The sequence below is a fragment of the Blennius ocellaris genome (assembly GCF_963422515.1).
Source record: "Blennius ocellaris genome assembly, chromosome: 7".
NCBI classification, from domain to species: Eukaryota; Metazoa; Chordata; class Actinopteri; order Blenniiformes; family Blenniidae; genus Blennius; species Blennius ocellaris.
Genome location: NC_137656.1, coordinates 11665929 through 11688692, shown reverse-complemented (window position 1 = coordinate 11688692; position 22764 = coordinate 11665929). Strand labels below are relative to the sequence as shown.

The following is a 22764-nucleotide window of genomic DNA, read 5'->3' as shown; positions in this document are numbered from 1 at the left end:
CACACTGCTTCAGTTGTAAAATGTAAAGAATCAACATATTTGCAGATGTGAACAAATAAATATAAATGAGCCTTATTTAAAAACTGATCTTAATTTCTGTTTAACAGTTTTATATATAATGGAATAAAGTCAACTGTTTTCCAGTCCAAAGGGTGGAGCATTAACAGATGGAAATCAATAAATAAAGTACAGAACATGTAGTTCATTGCTACTTTGTGTTTGATCACATTTAATTCATCATATACTGCAGCTTGTATTGTAATACAAATAAATAGATACAAGGATGTGTGATTGATTGTTCCAGGTTCCTACTGCTATAGTGAACAGGAGGTGAAACATGCTTCTACCTTCTGAAAAAGAATAAAAAATGTTAGTAAGTAGAGCAAGGTGAGCAAAGAAGGTTGGATAAACATAGCCAGATTTCTTTCTAAATTCTCCAAATATTTAAGGGTAACATTTTCTTTGAAAGCTGATAGGATCAGGGGTTTTCCAAGCTTCTAAGGTTTCAGCCAAAACAACAGAGGGTACTGTCGGCGTGGAAATCTTTAACAACACTATTGGTGTTTTCAGCGTGATCTAAGTGAATATGTAGAGCTTTTTGAGAGTATTGTGTTGTATTTCTAACCTCCTGTCTCAGACTAAACAAGCTAATAGATTATCACATTGTCTTCCTGAGACCGCTGAAGGCTTAAGTAGAGCAGAGGACAGTTAGAACAGAAGATTAGATGGATGATGCAGAGCATGACTGTGCTGAGAGAACGCAGCGGATATTTGTCTACCATCCTCGTTTCTCAGCTCGGGTGTCTTTCATGTTCTCCCATCAACCGGTGTGTGTTCAAGAAGCCCCCCCCCCACATACCTCTACAAACCGGGAATGTCGAAGGCAGGAAGGCGCCATTTTCACAACACTTGGAGTGTTTGTGTGAAATCCATTTAAGATAGTCGCAGATGTCTTAGTCCTCTTTAAACGCACCCACATCACACAAGTCTTCTTTTTGCTCCCGCAATATCTTGAATTTATGGAAAATGCTCACATGAGTAATGTGTTTGTCTAAGTGTCTGCGAGTCATAAAACAATGTTTTGTCTACTCGTGTGACAATATCCCTCCAGGATCTTGCCGTGTTTCTTTAAATCAATATTCCCATCACTCGTCTCAGCTTGATCGCAAATCAACAGATATTTGGTTTGTGTATGGATTGCAGGAAGAAGGCTTTTTAACAAACATGTCACGAACTTGCCTATTTTCACGTGCCAGCTTGTGTCTTTAACTAATGTTCGAGTGCGCCAGCAGTATCAGTGTCAAAATGTAAATTATTTTCAGGACTTGTCTTGCATACATTTACTGTCTTTTTTTTCCTTTTCTGTGTATGTGCACACGCATCATTGTGTGTTTGTGTGCATGATGGAGTGCCAGGCAAAGAGTTGATTGGCCATATGTCTGCACAAATGAGCTCTTTATTTAATAAGCCTGGTGATCTAAATTGTCATTACTGTCAACATTTAACCGTGGTCCTCCCTGGCAGATGGTATTTGGTGATACATCACAGCAATGAGCTTTCTCAGATTACTCTTTGCTCATTACATGATGAATCCATTCCAGATTAGACATTGCACCAGTTTTAAACTGGATTGTCTTGAAATAGTACAATTCAGTTGTTTCCCAAATTTTACTGGAATGCATATCCTGATACAGTTTTCATTTCATAACTTTCCCCATCAGTTGTGGCTGTATGCTTTGTCTTGTGTCCTTGAACAAGCTATTTTCCACATTTGCTCTCAGATGTCACCACTTTGGATAAAACCATCTGCCAAATGAAATTCTTCACTTGTTTTACTGGGTGGATCACTTTTAAAGTGCGCATCAACATGCCATCAATAGATAAACACACCTGTAATCACTGTGTAATCACTACACTGCATATGTGAATACATTTAGCTGTATATGATTTACATACACTTCTGATGCAGCCCTGATGGGAGGTGTGTACATATTCAATGTGTTTCACAGAAAGACGCCACTCATTGCCCATCTTGATACAGACTCAATGATAATGCATCTTTCATTGCTCTGAACAGAAGATCGCGTAGGATGAAATGTCACGCATGCTTGTTAATGACTAGTTGTTCTACATGAGGTCAGGAGCATAACAAGGCAATCCAGCAGAAGCACATCTGTCCTGTCACAACAGTGTCAAACAGGCACTTAAACAAGGGGAATAAATGTTTCGATGCTGTGCTCATCCACGTTTGTAATACAGTTCTGCAAGAGCAGAGCAGTTTAGTCTGATGTAACGACAGGACGACGCAGAGTGACAAGGAGAGTCCAAAGTGGAAACACACATTCGGCCCAATTTGCACGGACAGATGTGAAGAGATGCAGGGCCAGGAAGAGAGACGGTTTCGTCAGAAGGCAGAGAGAGCAAAGGGGAGTAAGAATAAGAAGAATAGGCTGAAAGATGTGGGAAAGTATGTTTGTGTGTTGCTCTGAACAGTGGCGCTGTCACTGCTGGAGTGTGGAGTGTACAAGTGTGCAATTATGGTATGCAGTGCACAAATACCACAACACTGTAATACAGCGTCTGCCTTCACTTTGTTGTCTCTTTTTCAAATCCCCTGACATCAAACTTCGCACTCACAGTCTGCTTATTGTTTATCTTTCTTTCAAACATCTTCATCTTGTCTGTACTCCCTAGCGCTGTGCATTTTGGCAACACTTTTAATCATTCGTCGTGCCATTAAGGCTTCACTCAGTGGAAAAAGAATTGAGTATAAGGGAACAAAAAGAGAGAGCTTCCTCTCAATGCTATCAGAGCAATACTTCAGCGACTTATCATGTCGAAGGAAGAATATATTCTCTGGTTTCTGACTCCGATCAATGTGAGGATTTCAAGACGAGATTATCATAAAAGTAACAAATGCGTGCTGCAAGAGGAAAAGTGAAAGGAAGTTGTCTAATAAACCACACCAGAGTCATAACAAATTCAACCACAGGGTAGAAATCATTTCTGTCTGAAGTGGAGTCTTGCTGTGGGCTTGACAGATGGCATAGTGTGTTTTTAATGTCATAAAAACATACTCAAGAGAAGAGACAAAAGTGCGTGCTCGCTCAATGTTTGTATAATTTTGCCATTCAGTTCATTAGATTAGTTTTTTTTTTAGTTGATGTAACCTTCTTCAGTGAGGGAATCTTCGTACAAAGTCTCTGAGATGTTTTCAATCGGTCTGAGGAAACTCAAAGTGATTTTCACATTTTGGTTGTATTATTCTCTCCTCCCTTCCATCTCTCCATCGCTCTCCCCCTGATGGGGGTTAAGTGTTCAGGTTAATTGCAGCCCCAAGTGCAGCCCTCACTACAGCTAAGAGGAAGTTTCCACAACATCTTTAATGTCCTTCATTGGTTCACTCACACCATCATCTGTCCGCTGTTGTTTCTAAGTGACCCTTTGGGAAAATATAGCATCTACTTCACATCCCTGTCTGGTCCTTTCTCACTTTCTTCCTCCCGCACCAGGTTTCAGGCACACTCTCCGTGATAGATTTTCTAAAGCTGGTGAACATTTGAGAAAGGATTCACAACTGCATGCAGAGCTGTTTGATTATTGCTGTTTATAGTGCTTTGAATGTGAGTGTTGAGGATAAAACCATGGTGGCTGTGGGATGTTCAAAGTGCAACACCAAACAACAGCCCATTCTCCCACTCCTCCGTGTCCTTGTCTCCTGTTTCTTCACTCTCATCTGTCATCCCTCCTGTGCTGCCAAAAAAACAGCCAGGAGGCAGGGAACAGGAGCAGAGTAATAACAGGGAGGAAAGGAAGGAAGGGAGGATGGATCAGGAGATAGACAGACGAAACAGGAGGCAGTGTCTAGTAATTGTACAATAGGAAGGCGCTGACGAAAAAGTACCAGTGACGGCCCTTCACCTGCTGCACTGGGGAAAAATGATACATCAAATCAATATACGGACTCTATTTTACAATCATTAAGTGCTGTTTTGGTCCAGTTTCCACTAATTTCCACTGCATTTAAGTGCTCCTACCACCTGCGTATACTGTCTGTGTTTGCAGGATGCGGTTTGCTCAAGAGGAATAGAACCTTCTTATGTGTTTGTGTTTCTGTGAAAGTTTTTTTCTACAGCAAAAGTGGAAATAATTGATTTCTTCTGCATAGCAAATTACGTTACTTTACCTGCAGACTTTAAAAAAAAGTCCAAAACTCTTGCCTGCCATCAATAATGAAAATTTGACTGATTAACTATAAACATCCACACTTCAATTTTTGCCTGAATGCTCTCTCTCCTCTCGTGTATTTCAGAAGTCCTCATTTGAAGCCCTACAACAGTTGGAAATATTACAATTATTATCTACTGGAACTTGTTACATTAAAGTCAGTTCTACAATTTCGGTTTTAATTAAAATCGATGTCCGTCTTAAACACCATGAACACGCTTAACGTTTTTGTTCCGGTAATACACTCACTCACATTGTCAGACAGGCAGGTTAAAGAGGCTTCTTGGCAGCAGTTTATGAGCTTTTACCTTGAGTTAAGGAGCCTATAACTTTATAACTGCAACATTTAGGTGATTGTGAACAACCAAGTAATGCAAATGTCGTCACTGAAGCAAGTGAATCTTTGTGTGTATACATGTGTGTGTGCGTGTGTGTGTGTGTGTGTGTGTGTGTGTGTGTGTGTGTGTGTGTGTGTGTGTGTGTGTGTGTGTGTGTGTGTGTGTGTGTGTGTGTGTGTGTGTGTGTGTGTATGTGTATATATATATATATATATATATTGTGTGCTTGTTTTGTGGACTGTATCAATTCTCCATTGATCATTTTGGTGATCTAATCCATTCAACAAACTAAAACATTTTCTTTTTTTTCCCTTTCTTGCTGTGTCCAGGTATTGCTGCCTTGTTTCCTTTTTCATATCAATGCCATGTATCTGACCTAATCCCCTCTCGCAGTGCTCCCTTGTTTGTTGCCGGCTTCTCTCATTATTTTATGAGGAACCAAATCTAAGGTGTTCAAAGGTTTTGTTCCGTGCAAATAGTATGAGGCAATTCAAACGTTTTTGGTTTTTTTTTTTTTTTTTTACTTTTGGGGCAAAAGAAGTGACTTTGTGAATCAGCTGTGATCAATTACCCAGCTCTATTGCTGATGCTTTTGTTCAGTCCTTCGTTGGACTGATGAGCTCCCGACATGATTTACTGTAGATTTATTGGTAGGCTACATGGCTCTCTCTCTCTCTCTCTCTCTCTCTCTCTCTCTCTCTCTCTCTCTCTCTCTCTCTCTCTCTCTCTCTCTCTCTCTCTCTCTCTCTCTCTCTCTCTCTCTCTCTCTCTCTCTCTCTCTCTCTCTCTCTCTCTCTCGGATTCTTTGTCACTCAGTGGTGACTGTCATTCTGCACCGTTTTCTGTTGGTCTTTATTTGCCTTTGTTCTTTACCCCGTCTCCACACTGACTTCCTCTCCCTCCTTCTTCCTCTCTAATTCTATTCATGAGAGGTGCACACTCCATCATTCTGTCTCCCTATATCTCTGTCTGCCCTTCATTTTCTCCACACCTTTCTGCACTGGAGAGAGGGAGAGAGGTACAGAGCAGAGAGGGGATGGGAGAGATGGACAGATTAGGTGACAGTGATAAGCGATCGATCTCAAGGCCAAACAGCCCGGGGAGGCCCCCTCCGCTCCCCTTCTTCTCCTCACCACCTCTCCATTCTTCTAGTCGTTCCCCTCTCTCCCCTCAACTGTTCATCTTCTCTCTCTTCTTTCTTGCTAACCTTTATTCCCTTCAAACTGACAAGGGTTCATTAAGGATCCACTTTGTGTGTATAAGTGCATGTAAGTGTGCGTGTGTGTGTGTGTGTGTGTGTGTGTGTGTGTGTGTGTGTGTGTGTGTGTGTGTGTGTGTGTGTGTGTGTGTGTGTGTGTGTGTGTGTGTGTGTGTGTGTGTGTGTGTGTGTGTGTGTGTGTGTGTGTGCACACTTATGCCTGTCTGCCTAGTTGATAAGTCATGAAGGATGGCTCCCTAAGGTGCCCCTAAATAGCTTTTAGTGGCTTTCGATCTCACACACACACACACACACACACACACACACACACACACACACACACACACACACACACACACACACACACACACACACACACACACACACACACGCACACACACACGCACACAGGGCTTATTAGAGTTTTCCTTGAGTACAAAGCACTTTGTTAGCGATTGTTGGACTGTGTTTCATGCATGTCTGGTCTGTCTTCATTAATAATAGGTTTTGTTGCTGTTCTCTGATAACACACATAAAGTTCTTAGAAAAAGATCTTTCCTTCGCCCCATCCCTTGTCACACCCACCTCCCATCAGCTCCATGCACCTCAGGAATTTGCCCGCCACAGCATATTGTCCTATTGAGGTTGTCTATTGATCAAGTGATGCTCTTTGTTCTGGACACCTAAATGGACCTTCAGCCACTCTCACTAGGTCTTTATGGGAGTAGTTATGGCTTCAGCCTGATTACAATAGAAGCACTTAAAATGCTCAGTGCCTGATGTTTTATGCAGGAGCATGCTCAGCTTCAAAAGTGTACGTCTGCTATATTACAGCAGGCCCTAAGTGTTTGCATTTTTTATGGTGGTACACGTTGGTGGCAAGTTCTCTGTTGTTGATGTGAAGAAAAATTATTTTGTTTTGTTTTTCGTGCATGTCTGCCTCACGTTTGAAGTTCTTGTGTGCTGTGTGTGCATTTCAAAATTGTTTTTGTGCTTGTGTCTGTGTTTGTGTACATGCATACATGTGTTGCCATGTCACCTCCCCCATCCACCCCCCCTCCCCCCAACTGTTTGTGCCAGTATAATTTAAAACCAGCCGAGTGTGACAAGGAAGCACGTGGAAATATTACACACAATCCTTTTCACTAAATCCCAGGTTTTTCTCCCTTTACCACCACCATCACCTCCTCTCTCCAGCTGTATCCTCCAGATAAATAAGCTTTTCCAATCAATCATTTCCTCTTCTGTTTATTCATAATACACCCACTTCAAATATTTCACTGCGGCTGGTGAATTATGAAAGTGTTGCTGACGTTACATATGCGTCTGCACTTCGAACGCCATCTGTAACTTCAACCAGTAAGTTTAACAACAGTCTCCACTTTTGTTGCATTTTGTGAAACACTGATTGTTTCTGGTATTACTTTGATCCATTGTCATCTGTCAAATTTGCTAAAATGAGATGTGCAAGTGCTCTCTGTAGTTTAACAGATGCCTCTCCTTTCTCTCTGCCTTGCTCACTCGCTCTCGCTCATGAGCTAATGTTTCACATGAGCTCTATTTCAGTCAAACAGCGTGAAGCCGGAGTCTGATATTAAACCCACCCATGTGTCGCTCACACTGTGCACTGATATGCAGAACAGTAGCGATGGTCAATTAGATAGTAACATCTGATTTTCATTTGACCACTTTAATAATCTCTCTCCCTATTTCATTTTTTTGCCTTTCACCTTATAAATCTTCTTTCGTGTTTTTGAAATTACAATAATCTTTCTTCTGCTCTGATGTGATTCTTTGAGATTAAGAGAAAACTATAGTGTTGGATCATATATTCTTTTTCATATCTTGAGATGTCAAATATTTTTTTTTCTTTCCCTTAAGAGGTACAAAAGTTCAGCAGTATTTATGGGTATTTTGATTTTTTTTTACCTCATGGCATAATGAAAAATTCAACTCACAGTGTAAAATTGAGGAGAAGACACCGTCTGAAAACAGCTGTGTAACGTCAGAGGCTGAGACTGAAATGCAGATGTGAGGTGTGAGCAGGTTTTTTTTTTTTTTTTTTTGCACAAAATTATTTGTGTTTGAATTGATCCTTCACACCTGAGGGGGGATTCATCCAACCCAACAGAACTTGGTGCACCGCTGCCTGGATACGGACCATGTCTTTGCACATATACACACTCTTTGCTAATTCCTTAACTGGGACATCTCACCCAAGCATCCGTGTGTCTGCGTGTGTGTCTGTGATGAAGGGGCCCCCGCTGTGCCATGATGGGGACATCAATACCAGGCGGTTTAGGCTTTCGACACACAAGTGTCAGAGTGTGGAGAGAGAGCAGCAGGTGGAGTGAGACAGACACAAAATGGAGGATATGGAAGTTGGAATAGCCTTTGGAGTAGATGGTGAGTTTGTTGGGTTTGTAAATCCAATCATCAGTGTTACAGACGAGGCTTCAAAGTACATCTAAAGAGACAGATTGCTCACATTATGCAACGTTAAGCCAAAGATTATGAACTCAGTTCAGCTCAAAATTGTTGAAGACTGTTGTGATAATGCACCATATGTAGCATCGGCAGAACAGCATATGGCCCTGGTTGTTGTTATCATTAAGTAATAATTGAAGCCTCTTTTATCCTTATTGATAGCAATTTTATTTTACGAGGCCTTGTTGTACCCAGCCATGGTATGCAGTGCACGTGCAGTATGCTGTTTTGCAGCAGGGGGCCCTGACAGGCAGCTCAGGTCAGAGGATGAGATGGAGAAGACAGCTGGAGAGGAGTGTATGTTCAGGGAAGGATGGAAGCAGGGATGGAAGGCATTCTCCAACCGTACTAACTTTAGACCACACATGTTGGTAAACCTCCCAAAACCTGTCCACAACGTGTCACCACTTGCCTCTATAAAACCCCCTTTGTGTGCGTACATGCATGCACGCGCGTGTGTGTGTGCGTATATTCGAGAACACATAGTCGAGGAGCGTTCCTCTGCTTATACCAAGTAAAGTGCAAAAATACACATCAGCAAGCGTGCAAATCATTTCTTTGTATAACAAATCCTATCTCTGTGTTGAATTTTCATCATATTCACAAAAGAGTCTCACTTAAATTTCCTGTTCTTCCAGGCAAGTTCAAAAGTTCACAAACTCACAGTTGGAAGTGTGAACAGATTATAACTTGTGCCCTCCAAGACATGACCTACAGACCTTGTTTTAGCACCAGAACCTTTGACTTCAATCTCATGTGGGCAAAACTGAACCAGGCCAATTAATTCTAATGAAGAACTAGTTTTGGTTTGGTAGGAATCAATCAGAATCCCTATTATCAGAAGGGTGATTTGTAAAGGGATTTGTATTTATTGGTGTGTGACTATTAAGCAGTCCAAAGCTGGGTTTTCTCGTGTGTGTATATGTAGATTATGAAACGCACTCATTGTGGCTTTTGTCCCAAGTGAGTGTGTTGAATATGAATTCATTAAAATGTTTTGACTGACTGATATAAAACTAGGTTTGATGAGACATGCATTCATACAATAAGGTCACTCCCACTTACCTCACAAATACACACACACGCACGCACACACGCACGCACACGCACACACACACACACGACACTAATCGCTTGTGGCCAAGAACAAAGTGCATCTTTTAGCCTGTTTGACGTGACAAACTATGTTAAACCTGCGGAGATCTTTCTCTTTAGACTAGTTCTTTTAAACGGGACAGGACAGAAATGCAAGGACAGGACGAACTGCTCTAACTTTGGATGATATGATACTCTCTGCTGCTATTCCAAAGAGAGACACCCATGTCCACTCATGAACAACTCATGCACAGGGTCAGCACAACTGTTACAGAAAATATTAAACATGCAGGCACCTAATATCACAAAATACATACAATAGAAATGTAAATACACTGTAAACTATACACTATTAACTTAATACTAAGAAACTCACATGTTTAATGCACATTGTCTGTTGAATGGCCTTATTAACCACAAAGAGTTAATATGCAATTTGTAATACGATTTTTCCAAACGCTACCACTAAACTTGCAGGTATGCTACACAATATATAGCCAAACCAAGGTCTAAGTAATGCAAACCCTTCATAATAATAGTGATACACAAGGATAACTGCAAACGTAGCCCTGAACTATACTGTTTAACTGATGCATGACATGTGAATGTATGCATTCAGATTTGTGTGTGTGTGTGTGTGTGTGTGTGTGTGTGTGTGTGTGTGTGTGTGTGTGTGTGTGTGTGTGTGTGTGTGTGTGTGTGTGTGTGTGTGTGTGTGTGTGTGTGTGTGTGTGTGTGTGTGTGTGTGTGTGTGTGTGTGTGTGAGCGTGCACAAGTGCAAGCTCATGTCTACATTACATAGCGACCTTTACTGCCCTATATATCGCAGGCATTGCCCACAATAAGACACACAACGCGAGTACCCGACACACCACTTAACCCCCTGCCTGGGACCTTGACAGCTTCTCGGTGGGAGGCTGACCCTGAAGGTCTCTGAAAACGCTTTGTTCATACCAAATACACACATACACACACACTGTGCGTGCACATACACACACACACACACACACACACACACACACACACACACACACACACACACACACACACACACACACACACACACACACACACACACACACACAAACCTGCCACATTAATACAGACTTACAATCACCACAGGCACGCACACGCATGTGTACATGGAATGGGAGCTAAAAGGCTGTATAGCTCTTAAACAGGCATGAGGAATTAGTGGAGAGGCCCATGTGTCAGCTCCCCACTGACAAAAACATTGTTGATTCCCCCGGAGTTACAGCTACTGCTCCGTCCTCCTGACCGCATCGTCATATCTCTCTGCCTCTATTTATCTTTCCCTGACACATGCATGAGCAACAAGAGGCATATACATATACTTTGTAGGTACTATTTTAGTAGTTTTCAGGAAAAACTTAACAAAAAAAAGAATTATTGCTGCTGTCTGTGCCTGCAGTTCTTCCTTTTTTTTAATAAAAGGAATGTTCAAGGGTTTTTCTTTTTAAAGCTGTTTTTTAAAGCAGAATAACTAAGTAAACCAGCTATCATAGTTACAGATTTTACTGTATATGAAGAGTTGGGAATTAGAATAAAAAAGCATTTAACTAGCAAGCACAGAAAGAGTTGTGCTTCTTTATTGCTTATGGATTGCCACAGACATTAACAATATAATCTTACAGAATGAAAAACATCAGGAAAGTCCATGTGTGGCATCAATGTTTTGTTGTTTTTTTAAAGTAGGGGTGGAGAAATCACAATATATTTCATGCTTAATGCTGCATGTTTATACTATGTTTGACTTTTCTCTATAATTGCGCTGAATACGATCAAAGTGTTTAAAAAATGGCCATTTCATTTCTAGAAAGAACCGTCCCTTGTTAGACAACTCTGGGGTTGCTGCTTTGGGCCGAGGTCGGCTTTGAAGGACTTCCATCATCTCTCCCTAACGGTCTGCTCTTAAAACACTCTGCCTTTTACAATCAGCAGATGCTCTGCAAATTACCTCCTCTATCGCTCCACTGCCACATCAACCACATCTCCTGTCTGGCAGATCTCCGGTTCAATAACAGAGTCGTAACGTTGAGGATGTTGGTGAATTTTGACTGTTGTTAAAAGTTATGATTGAAGTTGAAAGTTGTTATCTGTCTGGAGAAAAAAAGGCTGGGCTCACAAAGTCCAGTGCAATCTGACTGTGATCACGGCGATAGGTTTCCACCGTTATGATAAAAGCTTTTCTTTCACCCTTGATCAACCAAATGTTAAACTAAAAAAGTAGAACTTTACTTGGGTATCCGCCAGGATGATCGCTATCTGAGAATATTCCTGCTCTCGTTTATCTGATTAATGTGTCAACATATTTTCCCAAAGCTTGATTGTGTAGACTACATTATTACTGAGACGGGTGTACACTGTCTAGACAGATGCAGATCATGGTGAGGGCAAAACACGACATGATATGACAAAACATGTCATCACGTACGGAAAGCAACTGACACAAGTATGCATCAGAGACTCCATCATTACAATGAAATAAAATACTTTTATTGTGGTTGGCTCTGGTAATGGAATTGGTCTGAAATCGTGGCGGAGTTCTAACTTTCCTTAGCAGGGTTGTGTTTTGATGGTGGACCGCTTTTCTCGACTGTGAGATTCCAGTGTTGTACTACATTTCACTGAGCAACCCTTTTGAATTGCCTTAAGACAGTAATTAGTGTGAAAATGAATGGCTGCTATATCCCCTCATTAAGTGAACAAGCTAAATCCATTAAGTGAAATACTTTTGCTGTATTTACAATGAGTTCATGTGTGCTTGAGTTGGAGGAGGAAAGATATAGATTACAGCAAGAAGCTGTGAGACAATCAGCTTTGGGCAAACATTTGGGATAGAAATCTCTACACATTGTGTCCTATAGTTTTAACTCAGTGTGATGGTGCCTAGTGGAACATTTCAAAACCATGTTTTTATTTAAATCAGACTGTGCGGGCTGTTATGAGATGAAAATACCAGTGAGGAATCAACATTGAAGTGGAAATAAAAGTACAATAAAAGTACAAAGCAAATTAAATCACATTAGCAATAGTAGCATAGTACAATAAACATACTTAAGTAAAAGTAAAATGACAGTGTTTTAAAACAACTTCAAAAAGTACAAGTACACAAAACTACTCAATTGCAGTAATGTGAGTAAATGTAATTTGTCACTTTGCACCTCTGGCAAAGATATAAATCATTTATGTGTTTTTGAATGTATTATTATAGTATATTTTTCCAATTACATCACCCAGATAAACACACAGCAGTTGCCACTTGGCTTCCCATGGCTCCACTGCAAACCTTTACATACCCAACTCATCTTAAATGTGCTGTAATCACAGAACGCCCAGCACATGCTCCACGCATGAATGCACGAACAGTAACTTCGAGCGTAATGTTAGTGATTTGTGAACTGTGAACAGGGCAAGGGTTTTATGAAAATGGTGACATTATAACATTCTGACAGCTCCATGGCAACCTACCTTGAAGGTCAGTGTGTGTGTTTTCCCTCATGTAAGCAGTGAAGAGATGTACAGTATATATGGGTCTCAGAATGGGTCAGCGGGTGCGAATGTGGTTGCATGTGAGTGTCAATGATCAGTGCAACTGGTGAAACTCAGCCGTGCTGAGATTAAAAACAGCAAACGGCAGGCACATACATGTTTGTTTGTTCGCTTTTCATTGCTGCTTTCATTCTTTTTCATCATATTCCCTCAGCGCCATATGCACCCTTTCCCTTTATACACCCTTCCATCTCAAAGCTTTTAAAGCTTCTTCTCTTGCAGCCTCCTCTAACTCTGCCTCTCTCCCACATGATGCACTCCCTTTATTTTCTCTGTCCATCTCTGCCCCATTCTGCCAGTATTCCTGCTCGCTTCACTCCTCCATCCATCTGCTGATCATCTGTTGTATGAGACAGAGTAGGGAGTGCTTGCATAGCAAACACAGTAGAAAAGTGGGACAACATCTCTCCTGTAACGTGGCATGTACAGGTGAGCAGGGGAGGAGGATGTACAAGAAAGCTACGGGAGTGAAAAGTGTAGATAGCATTTTTTACATGAGTGATCACCCCAACGGAGGGGTTCTCTGTTGTCTATTACCGTCCCTTTTTTGTAAATGAATACAGATGTGTTTCAATGTGAAGATTAACATCACAGTGTGTTTAATCAATTTAAGGAGAACATTCAGGCAAAGGGTCATCTTGTATTAATGGGGTTTATTTCCAGTAAACAAACAAATACGATTATTTTAAAATGGTTGGTTGACAATCAGAAATCTTGATGTTTTAAAGAGTATATATGAAAAGCATTACTTATCAAGCTGTCTTTGTAGAAATGTGTAAAACGTTTGAAAAAAAAGTCAAAAACACATTGTAACTCTCTTTGAAAAGTGTTTTGGAGGCATTGTTCCCAAAGTGTTGTCTTGTACGTGCAACAATCCCCTCAATAGTATAAAAGTAATTAAACACAGCCAGAAAACAACGTGCATTTCCATTTCAACAGGTGCGGTTTTGTTTTCAGGCAGGTGACTGCTTCATCTGGTTTGAAGAGACCCTTTTAGCTCCATTTCTGGTTTGCACCAGGGACATTATGCAATGTTGCCTCCTATTCACAAATGCAAACATGCACCTGGGACTGTTTTGTGTTCACACATGCATGTTCCATCCAGATATGAAAGAGTTTACATATGCCACTTACTAAGCATTAATTGATGCAGATACATAGTTGCCATGTGAATTGTTTGTGTATATTACTTGTCAACTTGTCAGTGAGAAACAAGTGCTTTAAATAAAGTAAACAAAAGACGAAGGTTTTAACTCTGCTCCTGTTCATTTCGGATGCCCTTCTCTCCCTTTCATTCACATATTAGAAGACATGTTACACAGCTCAGAGTTGTTTCATTGCCTCTGTTCTGTCTCGGATGCCAAATAGCCTGTCACTATAAAACAATGACTTATGATTAATGACCAGCACATCACACCGCTCAATGATTCGCGGCTATTAATTGATGCTAACTGCCCATGTGTGACGGCGCATGGATTCATCTGCAGGCCGGCGTAAACCCACCCTGGTACCAGTAAACATGTCAGAGTTTACAGTATTTACAAAGGGATTGAAGTGGGTTTGGTGCAGCATTGATTCAGGCGAACAGCCTGGGGGCTTGACAGGATGTTGGGGGATGTGTCATTTTTCCCTGACTTCCTTGGTGATGAGGGGGAGACATAAAGAAAGCCTTTTACGCACAGAGAGATATACACAAACCCACATACACATGCTCAGTCATTCACCCGCATATATAGCTAACAGACATCAGTGTTACACACCCATAAAAACGGTTGTTTGGCAGAGTAGATGAGCTCAGAGGAAGTATCTGTCTGCCCCCCCCCCCCACACTGCCTCTCTCTCTCTGTTTTGGACTTGAGCTGCAGCATGCTGATGCAGAATACATCAAACACTCACTAGAGCTCTACATTTCGCTGTTTCACTCAGCACCAAGAGCAGAACAAGAACTTGTCTGTCACTGCTTTTAATTCATTGTCTCCCTGGGGCAAAATGAGTGCTGACGGACGTAAATGGCAGAAATGAATATTGTAAGATCACAGTCAAGGATGGTGGTTTTGTGTGTGTGTGTGTGTGTGTGTGTGTGTGTGTGTGTGTGTGTGTGTGTGTGTGTGTGTGTGTGTGTGTGTGTGTGTGTGTGTGTGTGTGTGTGTGTGTGTGTGTGTGTGTGTGTGTGTGTGTGTGTGTGTGTGGTAAAAGACGCAGAGGGAGACAAGGGTGAATGACTGAAACTTGGATGTGAGAAGGAGACATGAAGGAATGCGTGAGTACGTCCCTGTGTCCCTCACGGCTGACAGTCAGTATATTATACTGGGCTGACCACCTGCTCCCAGCCTGGAGTCCATCCTCCATAAAGCTGCAGCAGATGGACACAATAAAATGCACCATGACCAGCAGCTATGCTTTTGTGAGCATGTGTTTGTCCGTTACAGCAGATATTCCGTGTAAATATATTAAAATATGGCTACACTCACATTCACGCCCCAGCTTCCCCATGTCCTAGAGGCACCGGCAGGAATATGTGATACTTTATAGGCCTGATGTCACCGTGTCTTCCCTCTCAACCCCACCCTGTGTCGTAAGCCTATCGGCCAGTTAGCCAGCGAGGCATGTGGCTGTCAGCTCATACAAGCCGACACTCTTACATGTCTTTCCTCTGACTTCACCGCTCCGCTTTATCCTAGTTGTCTCATCTACCTCTCCGCAGTATGACACCACAGAACTACTTGTACATACCGTTGGGAAGGTGACACTGTCAACTCAAAGGTAAATTAAGAAGAGATTTAGATGCAAACTGAAAAGCTATTTCATTTTTATATTATTCATCCATGTCATTCATCCAAGCCTTCTTCATGAATCTAATTTCATTACACTATATTGCACACGCACACACACACGCACGCACACACACACACACACACACACACACACACACACACACACACACACACACACACACACACACACTTCTTATTAATTTCATTGCATTCAGTCATTAATTGGTATTCGTCTGTAAATTTGTCTGAACCTCTGGTGTATTCACAGTCCTTTTGGACGGTTTCTTGACTTCATTTAATCCTACTGAATAGTGTTCAGGTGCAGCTACAGCCTCTGGTGTCGCTTCCTGGTTTGTGAGCTCCTTAAAATGCTGGAGAAATAGTCACCTATTATCAGCTGTAATATGAGTACCCCAGAAGGTGGTGTTTCATTTCTTACCGGTCTCACACGCAATAAGAAAAATGCCTTCCATCTCAGGGTCCCAAATTGCTAAAAAATGGTGGAGCTGGTGAGGAATTAAATTTTTCAGTCAAGATGATTGTGGAGTGGAAACATGGATGCAGTTATCAGTTGTTCACCCCTCTGCCAATTACACTCTCCTGCCATCTGTAATAAGGTGAACATCTCTCTGGAAAGCTGAGTTTCTTTCTCACGGCTGTTCAGTCTAACATGAATGATGAAGTGCCTCTTTCGCGCTACCCTCTGTCTCTCTCCATCTGTCAATTCTTCCCTTCTCTCTGCTCTTTCTCTCTCTTTTATCCTCGGACCCAAACCAATCATCTGCAATTAGACAACTGTGCAAAGTATAAGGAGAAGTGTTTGCAATGTGCGTGAATGGCCTACGTGTTGACAGGTCCTGAACAGGAGTTTGCAAAGTGTACAAAAGACAAGGTTCAGTCACAGTTCATCACTGCTTGGCTAAACATATTTTTCTTCTGGACAGAAAACAACAAATGATCTTTCACTTGGCAACGTACACAAGCAATTACATAAACCTCCATTCTGACACGCACACACACAGTGCATATCGGCACATTCAACAGGGTGCACAAGAAAGTTTGGAAAAAACAATAAAAAATTTGCCTTTTAAGGTCCCCGAGCATTTCTGGTTTCTAGGTTACTGTGATTTGATTTATCAGGCAACGGAACATTGCCTGAGGATATTGAATTGAAAAATATATCAGATGTATGAATTTCAACAGGGAGAAGGGAAATAATGTAAACAGATCTGATTTGGGGTCATGAGCAGGACTGGGCAGAGTGAGAAACTAAGGCAAGCGGGAAAATCAAGAAAGGGAATGGGTGGGGGGGTGAGAAAATACAGAGAAGGCAGAGGGAACAAAGAAGCAAACAAAGCTGATCTTTTATACTGAGGTAGAGGGAGCTTTGACTTTCTAATGCACACAGCTGTCAGCAGTGTTTAAGCACGATAGTCTTGACAGTTCTTGTCAAAGTCTCTGCAGCTGAAGAACATGAAGCAGGGCTGTTTGGAGCGGTTTCTTTTTCCTCAAAAAGTTTCCAGTTTTCACATTTTGTCACTGTGCATTCATCAGTTGTCCATCACGTGAGCAAAAGAAAATGTCATTGCAATATTGTTGTGACACCCGCGACAATCGCTCTTACATTGTGTAAGTTTTTATCTCGCGATGCCCTCAGGTTCAGCTTTGGAAAGTACACACAAGATTGCGTGGTACTACCATAGTTTCATTCTGAACATTTTTCATTTTCTTAGAAACATTAGGAACAAGCCTTAAATACGTTTTTGTGTCTGTTCCTCTACTGAAGAAGACTGAATACATAGTTGTTGAAATCCTCCAACATCCCACATTCGTTGTGGTTACACTTTTGTGCAGTGATATTTGGGGCATCGCTCTGCAACGGCACCACAATGAAAAGTTCCTTTTTCTATTGAATCTCAGTTATTCAACTGGCGAGACTTGACTTGGATTGCGATCTGCCTCTGTCTGCCACTGAGCTCTTGCTCACCTCCTCCTCTGTTTTTCTCTTTCACTCAGGTTATCTATCTCTCCCTGTCCGTCTTGCTTTCTGTCTACAGCCAACGATGCACAGCTCAGAGAAGTGGCGGATGGGAGTGCACATTGTAGAGAGTGTGTTTGTGTGTCGATGAGAGTACGTGTGTGTGTGTGTGTGTGTGTGTGTGTGTGTGTGTGTGTGTGTGTGTGTGTGTGTGTGTGTGTGTGTGTGTGTGTGTGTGTGTGTGTGTGTGTGTGTGTGTGCACAGCAATGCCACTGGGCTGTGTAATTGAAATGGAAATGAGCCAATCAGAGACTGCAGTGGTGTGCCACCTTGCCATGCATTCACTTGACTGTTTCAGTGTTCCCAAACTAACTCTCTCTATTTGTCACTCTGTGTTTGCATGTGCGAGTGTTCCTGTGTCTCTGTGTCCCTGTATATCAGTGAGTGTGTGCGTGTTTGTGCTGACAATACTTGGTCCTTCTGCTTTAACTGTGAGGGCCTGAGGGGGTGGTGTGAAAATGTAATCAGTTGGTAATAAAGATTATCGCCCTCTCTCTCTCTCTCTCTCTCTCTCTCTCTCTCTCTCTCTCTCTCTCTCTCTCTCTCTCTCTCTCTCTCTCTCTCTCCTCATCTCTCTCTCTCTCTCTCTCTCTCTCTCTCTCTCTCTCTCTCTCTCTCTCTCTCTCTCCCACACACACTCATTCACTCACTCACTCACTCACTCACACACACACACACACACACACACACACACACACACACACACACACACACACACACACACACACACACACACACACACACACACACACACACACACACACAAGCTCCATGTCCAGCTTGATTTCTCTGGCTTTGTGTTATGACCTGCAGCTCATTGGGACAGCTGTGGCGTAACAAAGACATGTAATTATCGCCATTTGACAATTAGCCTCCCATCCAAGTTTGCTCCTTAATTACCTATTTTACTGCTAGAAGGCATCCACTGTTATTTTGCGCCGCAATATTTTCCCCACAAGAATGAAAAAAAGGTTCTTGCTTGCAATGATGCCAGAAGAATATCATAAAATACAGGGAAATAATTGTGGAGTGAGGGTTTGTGTTTGTGTAGCATCAGAAGATGAGGGAGGTACAACCTATAGTTCCACCTCTATTCAAAGAGCTTTTCTGTGGTTTGTATGAGTTCTACTCCTCACTTGAACATATCACCCTGTAGACTTCAGTTTTTTACTCCCCCTTCCACCAAAATATAAAATGTCTGGAGCCGCAAAACATATTTAACCTTCGAAATGAAGATAACACAGCAAATGAGTCAATCCTCATTGATTTAAAGACTCTATTATCCTCCAGGAATTTTCTGCATTTGGATGGATTTATTGAACTTTTTTTCGGTCTACTGAAGGCTGAGGTCTGATTTTCCATGTTACTCACTTGCAGATTACATAGAATGCGATGCATATTTTAGGGTCATATTTTCATCCTTTAATTTGTAGGAATAAAATCTTTTGGGAAAATTACTTGTACAAAATAAAAATTAAAAGATATTTCTGTCATGTTTTGTAAAAGCTACAACACACTGCTCCATGAGTAACTACATTTTTCTTTCAGTGATGATGTATTTCTCAGTTTGTCGAACTCTGTGACAAAGTGCTACCACACCAAACTGTTTTATTAACCACCAAATCAAATGTGGTGGTAAACAAAAACTACGTGTCCTCTCCCTGTCTCTTTATGACAGCTCAAATTAAGTCCTTTTTAGCATCACACGTTTTTGTTTCATTCTTGATCAAATTGATCTGAATTACTACAAGAGTGGTATCAGAATTGATATATTCACATGTGCATTCATATAGTGGTTACAAATATTTATAAAACACGATTTAAAAAAAATGTTGATGTAGCCTTAATGTTCAATGATAGCCTCCAGGTTGTCTTTGTAACAACAAACAGATTTCTCCAGTTGTGGGTCCCTAAGCAGGACTCTTAAAAAATTAACCACTCAGATTGAGTCATGAAGAATGTCGAGTGGAAATTAGTCAATCAAATCATTTCCATGTTAAGTTGGGTCTTCTTTGCCAGTGGATCCAGTGCATCTTTTGTAGTAGTTTTCTTCCCTAATACATTTGTGTTTGTGTGTCCAGCACAAGATAGACCATTTCATGGTGAGGAACAGTTTCCACTTTTTGCTGAAAGGTGGGCAGTGTTTATCCAACAGCAGCAATCCAATACTCCTACCGTCGCTGTAAACAAGCACCAGCCACATCTTAACCTCCCACATTAGTCCCATGATAACAGAGTTTTATAAGGACAATAAACGCAGCTTTCTTCAAAAATACCGTAGCTTTCCTGGGAAACATCTTGATGACAAGCCTTCACTGAGCATACCTGGAGAAAATTTACTACTTTGGCTGTGCACGTTGTCATCCGCACAAACTTGTAGTAGAATTTATTTTATTGATGAATGCATGGTTGATGCTTGCAAAGATGTGGTTTCACCAGGAGCCTAGCAATGCTATCTGGAGCATTCAGTCTTGCTGTCTGTTTTTAGTATTTTCCTTGCCCTGTTTTGGAACCAAACCCCCTCTCACTCTCCATCTCTGTTTCCTCCTCACAATGTCTTTCTCACTCGCTTCCATTAGCAGCTTCTGGCTGCCTCACTGCTGTTCTTTTGCCAACGTGCCAGAGAGCTCACTCAACTGATAACACATCTAATGTGTGTGTGTGTGCGCACGCGTGCATAAGTTTGTGCAGTGCGTATGTTTGTTGCAACTCTGCCTGTGTGTGACCAAGTGTGTTACATGTTACAAATGCCTGTTCTGTCCCTTTTTATGTGCTCACTCACCCAAACATCCTCTGCTTCATTTGCAGTCAGGGCCACGAGCCACTATTCTGACTGCTGAGGCAGGGAGAGAAGAGCAGCTGAAACATCACACACCCCCACACGGACATGCACGCGCATGCACACTCAATTCTGTTAGTCACACACACGCACATACAAAAAAGCTGGGTGGAGCGGATGGTAGGATGTGACCATTAAGTCAGTGACATTTTAAAGCGGTGAGAGAGATGCATAGCTTCTCCTGAACCGCCACAGACATGTTTTGAATGAAATGTTACAGATGAACTACTCCATGCCTCGGCCGTAAACATCCTCACCCTGGTATTTACCTTACATGGGTAAACAAAAAGAAAAAAAATTCACGCAAGCTCATGCTCACACACACACATTCACACGCAAATATACAGAGCAGAGCCAGAGGACACACATGATCACAGTAATGAGAAATGGCTTGGTTCAATTTGTCGCTTGATTGTTACATTAATCATTCCATTATACGGACACGAACTAAGTGACAAGCGAAGGCACCAAACCCAGATTTTTCTCAAATTGCTATTTGATCTTCAAAACAAGAAGTCTGGTTTACAGTGTGATTATATTTCTATGTCGGTTGTAAATACAGACAGCAGACTGAGGTAAGCCAAGCAGGACAAACACTCTCACTGCATATAGAACAATTTAAGCTTTGAGAGATCCACTCTGTTGTGTCACACTGAAACAACATCACAGATGTATTGTTAAGTTTAGCGAGCAAGAAAGAGGGTCAAAGAAAAGGACAGTGACTGGTTAAAAAGTAAATACTGTTTCCCAACCTGACCTGGGTCCAAGGCTTTGCCTGCTTTATGATTGTCTAAATTAGAGTTGCACATGCCTTGAATTCAAAACACACCTGCTTTTATTTTGAAGGCTTTTACTTTTGTGCGTGATGGGCGGCTTACCTGTAATGTTTTGACAGATTTTACACCACAACCTTTCTTTGAGACAGTCCATGGGATTATAAAGAAAAAGGCCACTGTTGTAAAGACTTGTTTTTTAAACTGAGTTTCAATGTCAATTAATATAACAAATATATATATTTTATTGTTGTTTTACATCAACTGCAGGGAAGTATTTAAATGTATCCTCCTTTAAAACTTTAAAACCAGCTTTCAAATAGGGGTAATAAAGTAGAAACTAAACATACATAAAAGCATTAGTTTCTTCAGTGAAGTTTTTGCACCTAATGGACATTTTTGTTCAGGAGCACAACCGCAGAGATTGCATGGTGAGAGAAAGAGGTCACTTTGCTGCTTCAGTATGTTAATCCTGAGGCTCCAGGGTCCTTGGGATAAAATTATTTTTGCCCGTCCTACGCTTGTCCCCCTTGTGCGTTCTGGGGCTTGAGGAGCCCCTCTTATAGACAGCAGCCGCAGCTTTCAATTAAAAGTTTTGTCAAAACTCTTGTAAGGTTGTGCTCCTCCAACATTAAGGATTGTGTCTCAATTATAGCCTCGCACCACCTGGCTTCTGGGTGAAATACATCACCGGCATCAGCTGGGAGTGTGGCTCTGGCCACTTTTGCAGTTCACGTCATTCCTACAGGTCTTCCAATGTGCGCACACCCTTAATTAGGGGTGTCCCTTGTAAGTTTACAGGTGTCCAACGTTTTCTCTGTGACGCCCTCAGTGACCTCAAGGTGAGGGTCATATACCACCCCCGAACAACCAGTGCGTTCACAACACAAGAACAGCTCTCTGCTTTTTGGAGCCGTGGACATTCCACAGATGGCATGTTAGTGGGTGACAGAGAAGAAATTGTGTGTGTGTGTGTGTGTGTGTGTGTGTGTGTGTGTGTGTGTGTGTGTGTGTGTGTGTGTGTGTGTGTGTGTGTGTGTGTGTGTGTGTGTGTGTGTGTGTGTGTGTGTGTGTGTGTGTGTGTGTGTGTGAGGAGATGCTTATGACACTGTGTGGCCTTTTGACAAATCTCCCTGTATGGATTGAAACCCTCTGACCCTGTGTGGCCTCTTCTAGATCATTCGTGCTGTAAAGATGCCTCAGTGCACAGCCCTTGGAGACAGCCTGGCCCTGTATTTTTCCAATCATGACATTTACTGTCTGGACCATCCTGTCATCCCTTATCCCTGAAACCATTTCTACATTGCACTCGCTTTGTTTTTGTTGAAAAATCCTCAAGTAAACGTTTTTTTTCTTTCGTTTTCTTCAGAAACCTGTAAGTTTCCTGGCAATCCCATTTTCATAGAGTTGGATACTTCTGT

General features: G+C 41.7%; 1 protein-coding gene across 2 annotated transcripts in view; it reads left to right on the top strand.

Moving 5' to 3' along the window:
* The window catches only part of efna5b (ephrin-A5b), a 91876-nt gene that overhangs the window by 50374 nt on the left and 18738 nt on the right, over nucleotides 1-22764 (top strand). The gene's annotated exons all lie outside the window — the stretch shown is intronic.